The sequence below is a fragment of the Ochotona curzoniae genome, unplaced genomic scaffold (genome assembly GCF_017591425.1).
Source record: "Ochotona curzoniae isolate NIBS_2020 unplaced genomic scaffold, NIBS_Ocur_1.0 contig_3819, whole genome shotgun sequence".
Classification (NCBI taxonomy): domain Eukaryota; kingdom Metazoa; phylum Chordata; class Mammalia; order Lagomorpha; family Ochotonidae; genus Ochotona; species Ochotona curzoniae.
The window spans coordinates 58,979,050-58,997,057 of record NW_024466004.1 but is presented as its reverse complement, the minus strand read 5'-3'; the positions used below and the strand labels follow the sequence as shown (position 1 = coordinate 58,997,057).

At 44.7% G+C, this 18,008-nt stretch overlaps 1 protein-coding gene across 5 annotated transcripts in view; it reads left to right on the top strand.

Moving 5' to 3' along the window:
* Nucleotides 1-638: 638 nt before the first annotated feature.
* FYN (FYN proto-oncogene, Src family tyrosine kinase) overlaps nucleotides 639-18,008 on the top strand; it is a 117,798-nt gene continuing 100,428 nt past the window's right edge. For 4 of the 5 annotated variants that reach the window (XM_040983909.1, XM_040983908.1, XM_040983907.1 and 1 more), the window contains exon 1: nucleotides 639-711. The gene's annotated coding sequence lies outside the window, so the exon portion shown is untranslated. Of the gene's footprint in view, nucleotides 712-5,152; nucleotides 5,183-18,008 lie in introns of those variants that run through there. The other variant, XM_040983905.1, reaches the window with a different exon arrangement.

Below are 18,008 nucleotides of genomic sequence, written 5' to 3'. Positions count from 1 at the left end.
GAGTTCCTGCACAACTGAGCTGTGGTTTACAGCCTCAAGCCAAGGGGGCTGGGAGAGCAGTAACATCAGCTTCATACACTGAGTGGTTGCTGTCTGTCAGGTGCTATGGTAAGCCTTTCTATGTTGTTTATGTCTCACTAAGCTGGTTTCACGTACTCCTCGTGGCAGCCTTGGAGATCTATGTTATAGTCCCTATTTTACAGATAATAAAATCAAAATCTAGGGAATAAAGAGTTGGGAAGTTTATGACCCAAGATCTCACAGTTAGCAGGCGAAAAGGAGAGGAGTAATTAAAAGAAAGCAAAAAGAGGAATTGATTTGAGGGACAGGAAGTGTTTAAAGTTTTATTTTAGGTATTTTTCCATTCTTCTTTTGTCTTTCATAATTTCGAAGGACTAAACACTCAAATATTTATAAGCACAATTTCTGGTTTGTTTCACTGTCAAGTTTTTTTTTTTAATTAATTGAGTACTGAGGGTTCATTTTCCTGTGAAAAGTAGAGAGGAAGATGGTAGGTAGAGTTTGATGACCCTGATGGTACCCAAAACGGAGGTTAGAGATTGCTGTTGACAGAAGGGAAGCCAAATGTGTATTAACTCATTGCAGTTCAATGATGAGTTTTTCCTTTTGTTGTTTTCCAGGCCCAGTCTTGCCGCTGTTATAGAAGACATGTGCTGTATATAAAGTTTGTGATACTTGGCGGAAATTTTGGTAAGTGTTGCTGCATCTCTTTCTTCGTTTTTGAGATTTATTTGTTTGAGTGACAGAAAGAAATCATCCATCTACTTGTTTATTCTTCCAGTTGCCCCCAGTAGCAAGGGCTGGGCAAGGCCAAAGGCAGGAACCAGGAACTCAATCCAGATCTCCCATATGGTGGCAGGAATCCAATTAGCTGAGCCATATCTGCTGCCTCCACGGGTCTACATTAGCGAGAAAATGGATTAAGGAGCAGAGTAGGGGACTGAGCCCAGATGCTCCCATATAGCATGTGAACATTTGAACCATTACACAAAATGCCCACCCTGGCATTTATATTTTTGTTGTAAAATGGAGGAGCTCCTGGAGGGAAGCCATGACCTCCCCTTCTTTTAAATCTGTATTAAACTTAGAAGAATAGAGTTTTATAATTCAATATGTTGTTGAATTGGTGTTTTCTGATATTTATGACATTGTTTCTCATGGTCACTCATGCTATCAAGCAATAAAAGATACGCTAAGAAGTCTAGCACTAGGAAATCTTCCAGAAACATTACAGTTTATTTCTGAGCTACTTGTGTAATAGAAGTGTAAAACACTTACAGACAGATGAATGAAAGAAAATCTTCAAAGCAGAGAGATCCTTATAGCCTATAGGTTGAAATGAGAGAAGCTGGCAGTTGCTTGGGAAATGGGAAATTAAAGGCAGTTCATAAACCAGCTTTCCGGGTAGCCAGTCTTCAGACCAGCGTAACAGTGGCCTGAGAGGCCAAGAATGTTCCACCCAACAACCACCTAGACCTCACCTGCAGTAGTAAAGAGGACAGATTATGGAAACAGCGGTTCACACTCAAAGGTCTGTTACCTGCTGGTTGCCATGTCTGTGCCTCTGTTTCTCCTTCTGTTAAAAAAAAAAAGGCTTGCAATGTTACCTACTTATAATTGTGAGAATAAAATAAACTGAGCAATACCAGAGCTCAGCACAGTACATGGTAAGTAAAGTGGTCATTCTTGGTAGCAAAGCAGCCTAGTTTCGAGATTGGACATTTGCCGTTGGGATCAAATACTGAAAGAAGTGTGTATCTTCCAGTAGGGGGCTGCTGGGGATGCAAGCCAATGGGAGGTATCCTAACACCCCTTCCAGGACTCATCCCACAAGTGGAACTCCTGGACATTTGCCTCTTTTCTTACTCTGATGACCTACTCTCGGCTAACTCCTTTTCTTATCACCTTTGCAGTCAATTGAGGTCACATTGTCTGAGCTTTGGTTTTGGAATTAATTAAGAAAAAGAAAGAAAAAAGTGGAGGTGGTACCCTGGGCCTGACTCCTCAGGTACCATGTATAGGCTTTTACTTCTAAACATTTCTTTTGATTTTTTTTCCCTATGCCTATTATGCAGCCTTCACAAGGTCTCAATTATTGGACTGAAAATTTTGACCCTTGATTGAAAGAATTTAGTAACTTATGATTGGAAAATCATCCATTCCACTGCAGATGGGTAAAGGTTCATGCTGTGGTGTCTGTGGGTGATTGTACTCCAGTTTCATGGAGTCAACGAGATTGACATGGCCTCGAGGCTTGTCTGTCCCACTCTGCTGCTGGCCAAGAAAGTCTCTCCTATAGAATCCCTACTAGGGGAATTCAAATTCTTTTGAGTCAATGGCACAAGGCAGCTTGCTCCAATTAGCAAAAACAATCTCCCTGCACAGCGAAATGGTTTAAGGGGGATAATAAAATGGTTCTGTATCTTGACTTTGGCAGTATTTATGAAGTGGATTTTGCCCTTTGAAAATTCCCAGAACTGTGTGCTATGAAGGATGAATTTTGCTGTGTATTAATTAAGCCCTGATTTTTTTTTAATAGAAGAAAAATGAGATGTTAGGCAAACAATGAGACAGTTTGTTAGAAAGAAAAGAGATGGCTAGAAGGGAGGGAGGAAAGGGGAAAGGAAAGGACTGTAGCCCCTCTGTTGAGCTCCAGCGCACTCCCTGCAGCACAGGGACTTGGCTGTTTGCTGTCACACATGAGGCCTGCGATGACTGTGTTCTCAGTCACCTACTCACTCGGCATGCCCCAGCCCCAAACACTCCTCCTCCTCACCTTTCTCTTCCTGTGGAGTTGGGGGGCAGGGTGTGAATTCAGCATCTCCTGTGCTTAGACTTACTGCCCTACCCGTGTACCAGATCTCCCCTTGCACATGGCTGTCATGAAGCCATCAGGTCCTGGAGTGCAGTGGGCAGTTTGCTTCTGTAGACCATGTTCATAGACACTCAGCTCTACCCTCTGCCTTCACCATGGGTGCTGAGCGCCTCAGAGTTGATCAAGAGGAAGTTCTTCAGGACAGAATCCTGGGAATGGAGCTCCTGAACATAAAGAGGGTAGATGTCTGAGGAAAAGCCAGGGGCACAATTCACGCAACCTGAGCCCAACATTCACAGAAAAGAAATTGTCTTATATTTTACATCCCAGCCCCGGCATCTTCAGATAATGTCTGTGTTTATATGACCTCTGAGACAAGGCAAGCTTCCCTTCTGAACTCAAAGGTAGCCCTCTTAGCGTACTAGAATTGTGCTCAGAATGAAGAAGGATCTCATTACAGATGATGAAGTCTGAGTAATGAAGTACCCAGAGTTATCTATTTGCATTCATTTGCCCCTGACACTGCAATCTGTCTTCCATATGAGTAGTCAGGAGCTTCTGTGGCCCAACATGGTCACATTTGCTGAGACAGGGAGATTAAAGGAGCATATGTCAAGTTGTGATCTAGAACAATCCACATGAAAAGACTACTTAATTATAGGACCTATTTTGGGAGGGTGACTGTGCCTTTTGTGAGGTGTATTTTGGGATACGTTTACCCAGCTTCTAGACCAATAACATCTTCCCTGAAAGGGTGTGGTACATGCCTGTGGACATAAATACCAGCCTTACCAAGAGGCTTCAGTATAATATTCTTTTGACGATGGAGAGCCAGAGGAGAAAAGGATAAAAGATCTCATTTTAGATGCGCAGGCCCAGAAATTAAGGACTCACATTATCAGTCAGCTGCTTCCAAGATGAATGGGATTTGGAGGGAGGCACCAAAGCCGAACCACAAGGAGGGTTGAGTGAGGCCTTACAAAGTGCCGTGTTGGCACTGCATGTTTTCATGTGAGTGTCTGTGGGAAAACTGGGCATGCATAACCACATGTGTCCCAGAAATCCCCATCCCCCAGCCCAGTGAGTAATTCTCATGGCTGTATCTGTCTGCCTTCTCTACAGCTTCTCAACATCTGAAGCAGGTGCCTGCTTTCACTTTTGTTCCTCAGGGCCTATACCTTTTGTATCTGCTCTCTCTCCCAGCCCCAGCCTTTTGCTGCTGCTTTCACTGCTCAGTTGACACCCGATCCAAAGTGGCTGCCCTGCAGGTTCTGATGTAGGTGTTCCACACTTTAGAACTCAGGCACACATGCTATCCGTTCCAGGACTTTGGGGATTCCTCTTAGGCTTCTTAGCTACTTACTGGACTCTTCTTACAACTTGCTGTTGGAGTTTTGCTTAAGGCTTATTTGATGTCAGCCAGCAAAGAAGCTGAGACAGGTGGCTGTGTTGGTTGAACAATCACACATCACACATGAAACCCGTCTAAGTGGTATAAATGAATCCACATCGAATAAAAAGGCACACAAGGAAACCCACCTGAATATAGATGTTGAGGGGATCTGGAAGGAGGTAGTGACATCATATGACTTTTTTTGTGAATTTTCTGTCATTTGTCTCTTTGCCCCTTCTTAATGTAATGGCTGGGGGAATAACAAAACAAATACTTGCATGTGCTTCGCCTAAGTTTGTATGTCCTTCACCTGAGTGTTCTAAATTTTCCACATTTCCTTTAATCTCCATCTCCAGTCATATGTGTAGTATATAATACCATGTAAATGTTTGTTGAACCATTTGGAAGTAGCAAACACCTCTAATGTTTTACCATGTATCCTTTGAGAATAAGAACATTCTTCAGCATGACCACCATACTGTAATTACCTCTAAGAAATTTAACAATGACCCCATAACACTATGTAAGTAGCCAGTCCACAGTGTAGTATCCCCACCTGTTCCAAATTATCTGATAACTCAGTTCCCTGCCTGCTAATCCAGTTTTACCTGCTGCATTTGGTTGGTAACTTTTCTTTAAAATAGAACATGATGTAGCTTTTTGTAAGTGACTTTTTGGAGAGTCCGGGCCTGGGTACGGCTTAGATGTGTTGCAGACTTTTACACAGTGTTCTTGAAGTGTAAGTATTAGGACAAGAATATCTTTATTAGATTTACAGAATTGGCTTATCATCAGATGGAAATTAAGTATATTTGAACAAGAATACTACCAAAGGGATGTCCTGTGCATTATTTTATATCACATCAAGATGTAAATGATGTTAACTTCTTCCTTTATCCCCAGTGCTGTGATCTTTTGAGTAAGGTGATAACCGAGACCCAGCCAGCACCAAGGTACATGTGAGTGTAGTAAGCAGTATGTGGGGTGACTCCTTGGGACTTTGTAAACATCCTGTTCCAAAATCCCCACTTCTGACAGTGGTTTAAATATTCTTGTTTAAGCCTTTCCTGGATCAGCCAGTATATAGGAATATTACCTGATTTTTTTTCCCTTTGATTTCTCCTCCTAACTTCCTTGTGGTATATGTTGTAGGCTGTCATATGTGTGCAGTGATGGTTTGGTTTGTTAGTCACTTCCTTGGCCTTCATGTGTTTGCAGGGATAGCACAAGACAGATCACCTTGGTGGTCAGCTGGATTGTGTTACGATCACAGCTTGTGCTAAGCATTATTCTTGCTCACCTTGGGGATAAGAAGGACCAACTTTAATGGAGTGCACACTACGTAGCAGGTGCCACATGGGCTCCTTACACAGAGAGCTTCTTTCACTTTTTTCCACATGAAGGAAATGACTTGCCCAAGGCCATCCAACCCCTAGGTTGGAGTTAAGATCAAGTCAGATCTATCTGACATCCGGCCAGGGTTTTTCACCTCTTACTTTTCTGATAGATCCCATTGGCTATGCCTACCTTCCCATAGTTCTTGCTTCAAGCCATGAATGTCTGTCTGAGTGTCAAGATCCCTAACCAAGAAAAATCATTAGCAAACTGACTAGAGAAGCTGAAGCACCCACATCTACATGAGGCAGGTGCCACTGGGCCTCAGGTGCCACTGGGTCTCAGCCATGAGTCAGGTGCCCCTGGGGCCAGCACTAGCAGATGTATGGATCTATGCATTAACCACCTGGCTTCTTCTTGCCAGAGAAGGTACATCCTCAAACTCATCAACTGAGCTGAGGCCCCAGTTTCCAACACCAGCCCTGATACTAGCAGTGGCAGCCTTGAACCATAGCTTTGTTTAGAAGTAGAATTCTCTGTTGTTTGTATGTTTGTCACATCCTCTTTTAAATCTAAAAAATAAATATGCTTCAGAAGTGTTACTAATTTGACTGGCAGGTGCGTGATATTTTAAGAAGGAGGATGTTGAACTTCATTGAGGTGTTACTGGATATGATTATTTTAAAAATAATTCTCTATTGCACATATATACATGTATGTATATGCTTATATGTAAGCTTGAAGTGTGGCAAGGTTCCTTTTTTCTCATTTTACTTAAAAAGCAGACATAAATAGACAAGCTCTCCTATCTTCTGGTATACTCTTTAGATGACCACAATGGCGAGTCCAAGCCAAAGCCAGGAGCCCACCAGGGCGGCAGGCATCCAAGTGCTTGAGTCACCCTCTGCTGTCTCCCAGGGTGTGCATTATCAGGATGCTGGAATTACAAGTGTGGGACAAGTGCTATAGCACAGCAAGTTAAGCAGCCACTTGGATGTCCAAATCCCTTACTGGAGTGCCAGTTCAAGTCCTGGCTACTCTTGTTTTCTATCCAGCTACATGCTAATGCATTGGAAAGTGACAGATGATGGTCCAAGTACATAGATTCCTGCGCCCCAGCTGTTGCAGTCTGAATAAGCATGTGGAATGCTTCTCCCTCTTCTCTCTCCTTCTCTCTCCTTCCCTCTCTTCTTCCTCTTGCCCCTCTTTCCCCTCACCTGCTTCCTTGTTACCAAAAAAAGAAGAAGAAGCAGGTTTGAACCCAGGCACTGGGATGTGGGATGGCAATGTTTCAGTTACTGTGCCAAATACCCAAATCTTTGGATTTCTTAATTTGTAGGTAAACAGCACAGCAGTAGTAGATATTTCATATGTGGATCTAAAAGAAAGCAAAAACAGTTCTGTCTGAATATCATCTGTAGAATGCTTTCTCTAAGCTTTTTATTTCAGAGGAGTTTTAAATTAACAGAACAAAAATAATAAAGTACTACAAAGAGTTCCCATGTACCCCACACCTACCTTCCCCCATCACTAATACCTTCTATTAGTACAAAATATTTATCACTATTAATGATCCACACCCATCTTCCCCTATCTTTTCCTTTCTTTCTCTCTCTCTCTTTCTTTCTTTCTTTTCTTCCTTCCTTCCTCCTTTCTTTCCTTCCTTCCTTTGTTTATTTTTCTTCCTTCCTTCCTTCCTTTCTCTCTTTTTTCCTCCCTCCCTTTCTTCCCTTATCCCTTTCTTCCTTCTTTCCATTTTTTTTTTTTGACTTGTCACATACTCCCCTTGTGCATGAGCTGATTCTGAGTACTATTTACAACAAAACCTCTGGAAAGGTCAGGCTCCTTCTCTACTAAATGTCACTTCTTGGTTAGCTGTTAACCCCACTACCTGACTGCGGTCACATCCCAGCTGGGGAAGTGACTCAAGAGCATTGACAGACTCCTTGGGTTTGTTGCCTTGTGCTTCACTCAAATACAGACTTTGATTTATGGGACTTGGAATGTGAATAAAGATGACCTGCACGCTCTAGGCGGACAGACTCTCATGTCTTTGACATTCTCAGGTAAGTGGGTGACAGGGAAGGTTCACGTCTAGTCTTCCATGTTTAGGAAGACCTCCAGAAGATACATCGGTTTTTTCTAATTTCCCTTCAGTGCTGTGCTGACATTCTTAGTTTGCTATAGACCTCACTGGTCACAGATCTCCTGAAAACTGCCAGTGAGAAACTTGAGGTGCAAAGTTGGGTTTGCAGTGAGAGTCAGGGGTTGTGAGAGTTCGTTTTCTTCTCTTGCCCACCACTTTCCCATAGGGATGCTCAGGTAGGCCTCCCGAATCACTATTGATTTGTTCTGCTTAAAGCCCATTTTTATGTGTGTTTGAATGAATGTCTCATGTTGATTTCAAAATGTCACTTAGTTGCTGAATTTCTGCTTAGTAGTCAGAAATGAAATTTGGTTCCAGCCAAGTGGCTTGACAAGTAAAATTGTTTCGGTTTCATCTTTAATATGAATAGTTGGCTGACAGTAATAGATGGACCTAGAAGGGAAGATGAAAAGAGAATAAAGGAAAAAGGAAATTTAAAAAATACAGTGACTGGGCCCGGCGCGGTGGCGCAAGTGGTTAAGGTCCTCGCCTTGCACGCCCGGGATCCCATATGGGCACAGGTTCTAATCCTGGCAGCCCCGCTTCCCTTCCAGCTCCCTGCCTGTGGCCCGGGAAAGCAGTCGAGGACGGCCCAAAGCTTTGGGAACCTGCACCCGTGTGGGAGACCCGGAAGAGGCTCCTGGCTTCGGATCAGCATAGTATCGGCCCGTTGCGGCTCACTTGGGGAGTGAATCATCGGATGGAAGATCTTCCTCTCTGTCTCTCCTCTCTGTATATCCGCCTTTCCAATGAAAAAATAATAAAAATAAATCTTAAAAAAAAAAAAATACAGTGACAGAACATCACATACTCCAGAGGTTTGTGATCTGAGGTATATGTTTTTATTAGAATAATCTGAGGAGGTATAAAAAAAATCCTCTGTCCAGACCCCAGGTACCTCCACTCAGTTGGCGTCTTGGACGACCAGGGCCCAGCAGGTATGTAGAAACCAACTTCTGTTACTCAATTGTACTTATTTACCTGAACTTACTTTTAAACCTCAACATTTTTGATGCACATTACCCTACAGGTAGTTTAGCTATCAAACTATCAGGAGTCAAGGAGGTAGACAGCGCCTGGTAGGTATGCTAGATTGCTCTCAGCAGTTTTGTCTCTCCTTCTCACAAACCATCAGACACATGGGTGTCTTCAAGTCACTGTCATTGCATTCAATTTTCAAAACAACCCCCCAAGTATCTTCTAGAAATACTACTTCAAAATAAATTTTTGCTGTGGAAAGAGCACACTTTTACAAATATGTGAATTGTTCTCTTGAAATATACCATGATGTCTGTATCACAGGAGTGCTGACTCTTCTAGCCCCACTCTTTCTTCTTCATTTTTCAATGTTTCTGAAGTTTGGAAAGAGTGTCTGTGCTGAAAGATCAAGGGATTCTGGCTTCCCTTCTAGAGTCTCATCCACATAAACGCAGAATACAAGGTTGTGTTTCCCTGTGTGATGCGTGATAGTCCTGGTTTGAACACAGTTTGTCCTCACCACAGCTCAGCATTGAGGTTTGGCGCCTGGCTTCATCGTGTGGGGATGTGACAGGTCTTAAAGACGTGGTTGGGTTGTCAACGAGAGGGATTAATGCCTTTCTTGCATGCGTGGGTTTGTTCTCAGGAGGGCAGATTATGACAAGGCAAGCTCTGCTTCCTCTGGTTTCTCTTGCTTCCTCTCTCACTAAGTGCGCTGTCTCACCATGTGTGTTCTTGCCTTCCTGCCATAAGGGCCACAAGCCCAGCAGAGGCGGGTGCCATGGTCATCAACTAGCAGAGCTATTGAGCCAAGATAAGCTGTCTTTCTTCACAAATATGAATTTCGCAGTCTGCAGTTACAGCAGCAGAAAGTGAACTGAGACCAATGCTCTTGCAGGAGTCAGGGAACAGAGGATGTTTGAGAGTAACAGTTTATACTGCCTTGGAAATATAGCTGATACTAGGGTGCTCACTCCCAGGGATGCTACCATGCCCACATAATTTTTGCAATTTTGTATTCACATCACCTTCATCATCGGTTACTAAAATCCCACAGGACATGATGAGAAAATGTTCACCTTGACCCTTGACTGTGTTGTCATAGGAGCACACAGCAAGAACCAGCCCCCGTGTTGGCTTTGTTCAGAAGCTGAATAATGTTTATAAAAGGGCATGCCCTGCGCATTGACAGTTTTTTTTTTTATTTTTTTTAAAGATTTATTTTTATTATTTTTTTATTGGAAAGGCGGATATACAGAGAGGAGAGACAGAGAGAAAGATCTTCCGTCCGATGATTCACTCCCCAAGTGAGCACAACGGGCCGATACTATGCCAATCCGAAGCCAGGAGCCTCTTCCGGGTCTCCCACGCGGGTGCAGGTTCCCAAAGCTTTGGGCCGTCCTCGACTGCTTTCCCAGGCCACAGGCAGGGAGCTGGAAGGGAAGCGGGGCTGCCAGGATTAGAACCGGCACCCATATGGGATCCCGGGCGTGCAAGGCGAGGACCTTTAACCACTTGCACCACCGCACCGGGCCCGCATTGACAGTTTTTGCTGTGAACTCCAAATGCACTGTGAAATCCAGGCCCTGTTTAGTTAACAAAGCCCTCTGCTTGGGAAGAAAATACAGAAGATGGTATGGGAGCTGGGCTTCAAATTTTAAATAACAGTAGGAGGAGGGCATTTACCTTGGTGTTGGACATATACGTGAATCCCAGCTCCACCATGAGCCAGCTGTGGGATCTTGGGCAAGTCCCTCTCCCCTGTGAGCCTCAGCTTTCTCATGCCCCAATGGCAGTTGTCTTGAGGGTGACTGGAGGTGAAAAATGTGATGCTAACAAGATGAGAGAATAAAGGCTCACAGTGCCAGCTGTCTTCGCTTTTCCCTTTTTAGCACATACAAGTCTTGTCTTCCTCTTCACAGCCTCGCAAGTAAGTCCCTCATGACCCTCCGAGAAGGGAGGAAATACTGTCACTCAGCATTCAAGACTTCTTAATCCCTCAGTATCCCATCTGTCTCCTCACTGCTTCTCTTTTGCTTTGTACTTGATCTTGTAGCAGAACCAAACCATCTCTGGGTCCTTGGGGGACTTGAGACACTCACTTCCACCTCCTAAGACGTGCTGGTTCTGAGTGAGAGAGCCTCAGTTCAGTCTGCTACAAGGCCACTTTCTGCTACATGCCACTTTCTGCTGTTCATCTCTCTGTCCAACATTGAGTCTTTCTCCTTATAGGTGTTTGGGGATTAAAAAAAATTCTGTCCAGAAAAAGACCTTTACTCTGGTGTCTTGGCCACCTCTGGTAGCCATAACTAAATGCCAAACACTGCCATGGTTAAAGGACAGAAAGGTATTCTCTGGCAGTCTGCAGACTGGAAGCCCAGGAACAAAGAACCAGCAAGGCTGCAGACTGGAAAAGGCTCTCTGCTGGGAACAGGGCATTCTCTGAGCATGCAGTTTAGGCATCTCTTCTTCCTATAAGGATGCTGGGCCTAGTGTACAAAGACCCCACTCTTTATACTCATTTTACCTGAAGTATCCCCTTAGAAGCCCCATCTCCTAACACAGTCACATTTGAAGTTAGAGCTTCAGCGTATGACTTTGAGGGATGCCACAATGCAATCCATCACCCCTTGGTATCAGAGTGATGCGAGATCCTCCTAGGCTGGGTGTACTCGCGTGTGCACACTCTCCTTGTGCATGGCTCCCTGCTGTTAAGAGCCCTCCTCTTAACAGAAAGGAAACCCACAGACTGTGTCCTTGGAGAGGCCAAGTGTTGCCTGCCCAGCCAAGACCATGTGCTCCTGGTCCACAAAGGCATTGCTTCTGCCTCCATCAAGAAGGCTCCCAGACATGCTGTCTGACTCCGTGGCTGCATCCCAGCCCCCTCCTCACCTCCAGCTACCAGCCAAGGGAACAAAGAGAATGGATTCAGCAGGGAAGGGAAGGAATTGGGTGGTCAGAGCAGGAGGGGTGACAGCTGTTATGGTGAAGTTTCTCTCCTTTGACTTCTCAGTTTCACCTGGGGATGGATTTATTTTTTTTAAGCTTCCAGTTTTTCTACATTCTCTAGGTTTCTCTAGGTTCCTAATTCCAAAAGCCACGAAAGGAAGTCCTGAGCTCCACAAGTTTAGATAGCTGATAAGTAATGTGAGAGAACACAGTATAATTTGATCCTTTGTTAAACCGCCACCCTGGGTTTAACAGAGGAAGTCTGTTCCGTTAGAAGTAGGTTTTATTCCACTAAATCAGAGGCTCATCATGCTGTGTCATCTGCTTGCAAAATAGCTGGAGGCACAAGCTTTGCATTATGCAAAGTATTTATTCTCGCAATTAATATGCTGGAAAGTGTGGTTTCACACTCTCCTGCCAATACAGGGGCTCTCATCAGAGGAGCAAACCAGATCACCTGGGGAGGTTTCACAAAATACCCAAGCCTCGGCCCCTCGGCCTCCCTAGCTCACTCGATGCCTATGACAGTGAGAAGGCAGGGACCTCAGCCCTGCACTGTTAACCCCAGTATCGTCCCTCCTGATGACTTCTGCAGACCCAGAGGTTTCATACAAACTTTTTCTTACATGGGATTTTTTACTTTTGTTTGATAAAATCCAGTGACACAGTCCACACCCCCCTTGCTTTTTAAACATTCTTAGCATAGAGCGTTTCCAATTTATGGAAAGTTAACAGTACAGCTAAATGGGCCTCCAGTCATCCTTCCCCCAGCTCCACCAGTGATTGAGGTTCTGCCATTCTTGCTTCATCTTATATCTAATGGGTTACGTATCCCTGCCAGAAATGGTATCAATCATGTCCTGGTGATTCTCACACCAAACCGCACTGAATGCTCACAGTACCCTTAGCTATGGAGACTACAGCTGCGCCTTCCCCTAAGCCATAGATTAGAATAAAGACCATGAGGAGGAAAAGATGTATTTAAAAGCTCTATAGTTTGCATAGATTGGATACTGCAAAATATGCTAGAATATTAATGTTAGAAGCTAGGTGGTAAGTAAATGGCTGTTCAATGTAAAATCATAAAAACCTTATATGTGATGTTTCTTGCAACTGCAGCAAGGTTGTCTTTTAAAAAAAACATATATTTATCTTTTACTTGAAAGAGTTACAGAGAGAAAGAGATAGATGTTCCATCCACTAATTCACTCCCCCAATGGCTGCTATGGCCAGAGCTGAGCCAGTCCAAAGCTGGAAGCTAGGAGCTTCATCCAGGTGTCCCACGGTATTGGGCCATCCTCCACTACCTTCTCAGTCCATAAGCAGGAAATTGGATCATAGGTAGAGCAGCCAGAACTAGAACCACTGTAGTGACACCGCAGATAGATTAGCTTGCTTAGTCACCACTCCACCCCCAGCAAGATAGTCTTTAGCATTAAAGAGCAAAGGCCTGTGATTCCAGCATTCTCATATGGGTGCCAGTTTGTGTCTTGACTGTCCCACTTCTGATCCATCTCCCTGCTAATGTGTCTGGGAATGCAGTGGAGGATGGCGCAAGTGCTTGGGGCACTGTGACTCACATGGTAGACACTGATGAAGCTCCTGACTTCAGCCTAGCTTAGCCCTGGTTGTTTCAGCCATCTGGGAAGTGAGCTAGTGGATGGATGGAATCTCTCCCTGCCATCCCACCCCATCCACCATCTTTCTTCATCTCTGTAACAGATTTTAAATCAGTTTTTTTCTGGGGGCGTGGGGAACAAGAGCATCGAGTAGTGAGCAAGGCATACAAGCTCCTTTTAGATACCACTCATGTCACTGTCCCTCCAGTCAGACAGATGTGAGACTTGGTTGAATCCTAACCCTGAAAATCTCAGGGCAGGGGTATAGCTTCCTAGAGACATAAGCAATTGGCAGCTTAACACCAACTGGTCAGGTGCTAAGGGTCTCAGTACGCCAGCTGGAGAAGCACAGGCTCCACTCAGGGTAGGTGGAGGACCCTCAAACCGTCGGGCCACATGTTTCAGGAGCTTCTTCATAGGGCTGCTCAGGCAAATCCAGATCCAGATGGTGGATCTCAGCCCTCTTCAACCAGGCCCCTGGGTGAGATTCCATAGTGATTGCCTTTTGTCATTTGTCCTAAGGAACACTGTGCATACATACATCCTACGTATCAAAGCTGTTCCATCCTGAGAAAGGGCATAAGCAAATTCTTTATGCAACATTTTAAAGAGAAAAAAATTGAACCACCCACACCATTTCAGGGTGCCTTGCAGATCCCGCCCCAATGGGGAGCTGACCTATGCCCCAATGATCACTCCCAGTTGAGCTGATGCTGCCATTCAGGGGATTTCCTGGAGCATTTTCTTGCTGACATGATGAGAAGACCCTGTTGGGACAGCCAGTGGGCTCCTCTTGCAACCCTGCACCAAGCTTGCTGCATCCCAGCAACCATGGTTCTTCCTCCCAAACTTGGCAGCCACTAGCCATACTCAGCCACCCTTCAATGCATGAAACCAGATGCTCAGGAACTGGGTAGGGCTCTGTCCTTCCAGCTTTCGCCTGCTGTGGAGAAGAAAGCTTCTTGGAGATGCAAAAGCTACCTGTCCAGAGCCCCCCGCACCCACACACAGACTGCACAACCCTAGACACACCTTTCTGTGGGTTTCCAGCTTCACTTTCCAAAATTCCAGTTAACCTTGGGGCCCACGTGACTCATCATTATTCATACCATGAGGCTGTTCTCCTTCAGCCATCCCCTGTTAACTGCTCCATCAGCTTCCTTCATTCTGAGTCTCTAGGCAACATGGGCAAGCAGCAAGAGTAAGACATGGATCCCAGCTCCATTAATACCGGCTGTGAAATTTTGAGAAAATCACTAAAGTTTATGAGCCCAGCCGGAAGTTACTCTAAGGTCTGAGCTCAGGAGAACTCTACATAAAGGCACCCAAACTAGCATCTAGCCAATGGCAAGTGTCACCAAGAGCTGCTTTCTTCCTTCTGTTGTTTATCACTGCACATGTTGTAAAACACATAGGATCTGGGCAACTGCGCCTGCAGGCCCTGTGTCTGCTGCTAGCCAGTGCTGTGAATGAGCACAGCTTGTAGCCTTGCATCTATGCACCATGGTTTCACTTAAAACTGACCGCCTGCCTGCTAAGATGCCCCTGTAGCAGATGCCTTGTTTTCTTCCTAACAGTACCTTGTTGCTCTTTGGTGGATGGGGTAGGGGGTACTCGTGCAAGTACACAAAGATCCTGCAACATGAGCTGAGGACAGCCCATGTGGGACTAGTGAGATTCAGGTAGGGAGAACAGGGGAGAAACAGTTGAATGAGGCTGAAAAATCAAAAGGTTGTCATATCTGAGAACAAAGATAACCAGTGGGGGGTTTTGCCAAGGGAGGCTTGGTGAAAGCACATGGCATGGTATGACATGCCTGTATTTCTAGTTGCTTCTGCACAGAGAAGCCTTACTGCCCTTTGGGAGCTGCTCCTCAATGCCTCAAATGAGGAGACCGTGGCAGCACTCCAGCCCACACAGGCAACTACTGCCTTCCCCCAAGAATGGTTTCCATTACCATTTCACATGGGCTACAGTCCGGGTTGTTTTCTCAGTTTTGTATAACTCATATTAATTTTGTTGTTGGACTTGCACTTGAACCTTGCCTATGAACCTCCCCATCCCCAGTCAGGTACAGTCATCCTGGCACTTGGGATGCATCTTCTTTCTTCTGACCAGCTGCCAGAGCATAGGGTTTCCTCCAGTACAAGCATATGGACATGAACATTTCTTTCTCCAAGCAGTGCAGACTTACGCTTCTTTCTCTTCTCTCTTTCTGGCTTGTGGCTGCTCTTACTCATTTTCATTTTCCATTTGGATTTCATCAGGCTGTCAGCTTCCTCCTGCCCGCTTTTGGCTGCATTTTGGTGCAGGAACTTGCAAATGGGATAGTTTGGTTGCTTATTGCTTGAATCAAACTTTTCACAGGGAAGTGTAGATAACACATATCACGATGGCTTTTCATGTTCGTAAAAATATTCTACTACCTGAACTATATTTCCATATACACTTCTGTTTCTTGTGGTCTAGGCCCAAACTCAGAATAAAGGAAAGGCTCTGCTCACTCTTCTAAAGTTCCATTATTCCTGTGTATCATACTATCTCTAGTCAAACCACAAAGGGGAGAGTTACCCGTTGAAAACTGCAGCCTTTGGCATCCTTTCTTTGCTCTTTTTCCTTTCAGTCAGTAAAATGCTTTCCAGACAATTTCTGAGGGCCATGCCAGATTCTCTGGTGACAGTTAAGTCAATGTAGCAGACCATCTTTGCCATCAAGAAGCTTCCAATATTCTTATGGAAACAAGACATAGAACTGTGAGTTTAAGTTGATGATTACCTGCCACATAGAAGACACTGTAACCTGGTGGGTGAGTAAATGAATTTAAAACCAAGCCCACCAAACCTGCAAAGGAATAGAAAAAAAAAGTGCACAGCCCTCAGTGGGAATGGGCACAAAGGGCACAGCCCCCTTGAGAGCCTATGTATGTGGGAGAAGGCAGGTGAGCTCCCCAGGCTCCGTCACAGATGCTCTGTATTCCTGATTCTATCTCTGTTTAGCAGCTATATGATGGCTGGACATAGCAGAGGAAGCCATATCAATATATACTGGGAAGAAGAGACAAAATACCAGGAGGCAGAGAGACCAGAAGGGAGTGATTGCTCACATAGTTATTGGCAAGTAAAGAACCAGTAAAGCCACCCCACTATAAAAGATCTATCTCCTGGATCTGAGAAAATAGTATTTTACACCAGTGCTTGGGGCTGGGAGGAAGCCATGAGGAGAATCAGAGAGATTCTTGACCCTATTGCTTAAGAAGACTGCTACACACAGGAAGCAGTGAAGTGACCTGAATCATCACAGATGACCAGGTGTTGGGCTAAGCCCAACCAAGAAAGGTAGGGCCCAGGTCCCATGAAGTAAGAGGGGGGCTTCTTGGAAAGGAAGAATGTCATGTGGAACCAGCAGGTAGGTGGGACATGAGAACCACATGGACAGCTGGATGGAAGTGCCTATCACCCTGGCTGGAGGATATGTTAGGGTTAGTGGGAAAGTGACTGAGAGTTTACTGGCATGGGAGCATTGGAAACCACACTTTGGAGCTGCGAAAAGCTGCAGATCAAGGAAGCAACACAATGAATGATGGGATTTCTGGTCACTCATGGAGTCCTCATGCCTGTCCTGCTGCCCCAGGGGCTGGCCTGGGTTTTGTACTATCCCTCACTGATGATACAAGGACAGCCATGGTGGGAAAGTGCCAGACATTTTCAGTTCTCCTGGGTCCATTGAGAGACCCCCAGCGAAGTGTAGAACAGGAGTAACAAAAATCTAACCTGTCAGTAGGACACTTTGCTTTGATTGGTTCTTTGGTCCACCTAGAAACTCTTTACTAATCTGTAATGTTTTGCAGTCCTCCAAAATATGTTTCTATATGGGTACAAGAAGAATCTAAACAGTTGGACCATCTTCACTGATTTCCTCAGGCCATTAGCAGGCATCTGGATTGCAAGTGGATCAACCAAGGCACAAACTGGCACCCATATGGGATATTGGCATGGCAGGTACCAGCCTTACCTGCTATGCCATAATGCCAAATTTCTCGTTTGTTTTAACTTGGCAATTAGCCCTGAATTTTTTGTGTGTGTCAGTACATTAATTTTACAGTGTTCATTTTAGCACTGTATGCTATTCCATTATGAGAATGCACCAAATTTGTTTAACCGATTGAATAGAAAATCAGTCTTAATTTTGCTTTGGTGTTGTTTCCAGTAAAGTTATATTTTTAACATTTTTTCAGGGGTTATTTGAAAAGCAGAAGGATGGATGATGGGTGACAGCATTGTGGTGTAGTAAATAAAGCCTCCACCGATGACATGGGCATCCCATATGGGTGTCAGTTCCAAGTCCCAGCAGCTTCACTTCTCATCCAACTCCCGGCACTCACGTGGGAAACCCAGAAGAGGATCTTGGCTTTTGGCCTCTGCCTGGCCCATTTCCAGGCCATTGTGGCCATTTGGAAAGTGAACCAGCAGATAGAAGATCTCTTGATATTCTTTCTCGTTCCCTTTTCTTCCTCTATATAACTCTGCCTTTAAAATAAATAAATCTTTTAAGCACACACAGCAGAGAAAGTGAGAAATAAAAGGATGTTACATCTACAGGTTCACTCCCAAAACGGCTGTAAAGACAGGAGTCAGAGACTCCACATGGGTTTGCCAAGGGAATGGAGGAGATTCAGATACTGGAGCCGTGATCCATTTCTTCCCAAGCACATTCTGAATCAGAAGCAGAGGCACTGGGACTTAAACTGACTAT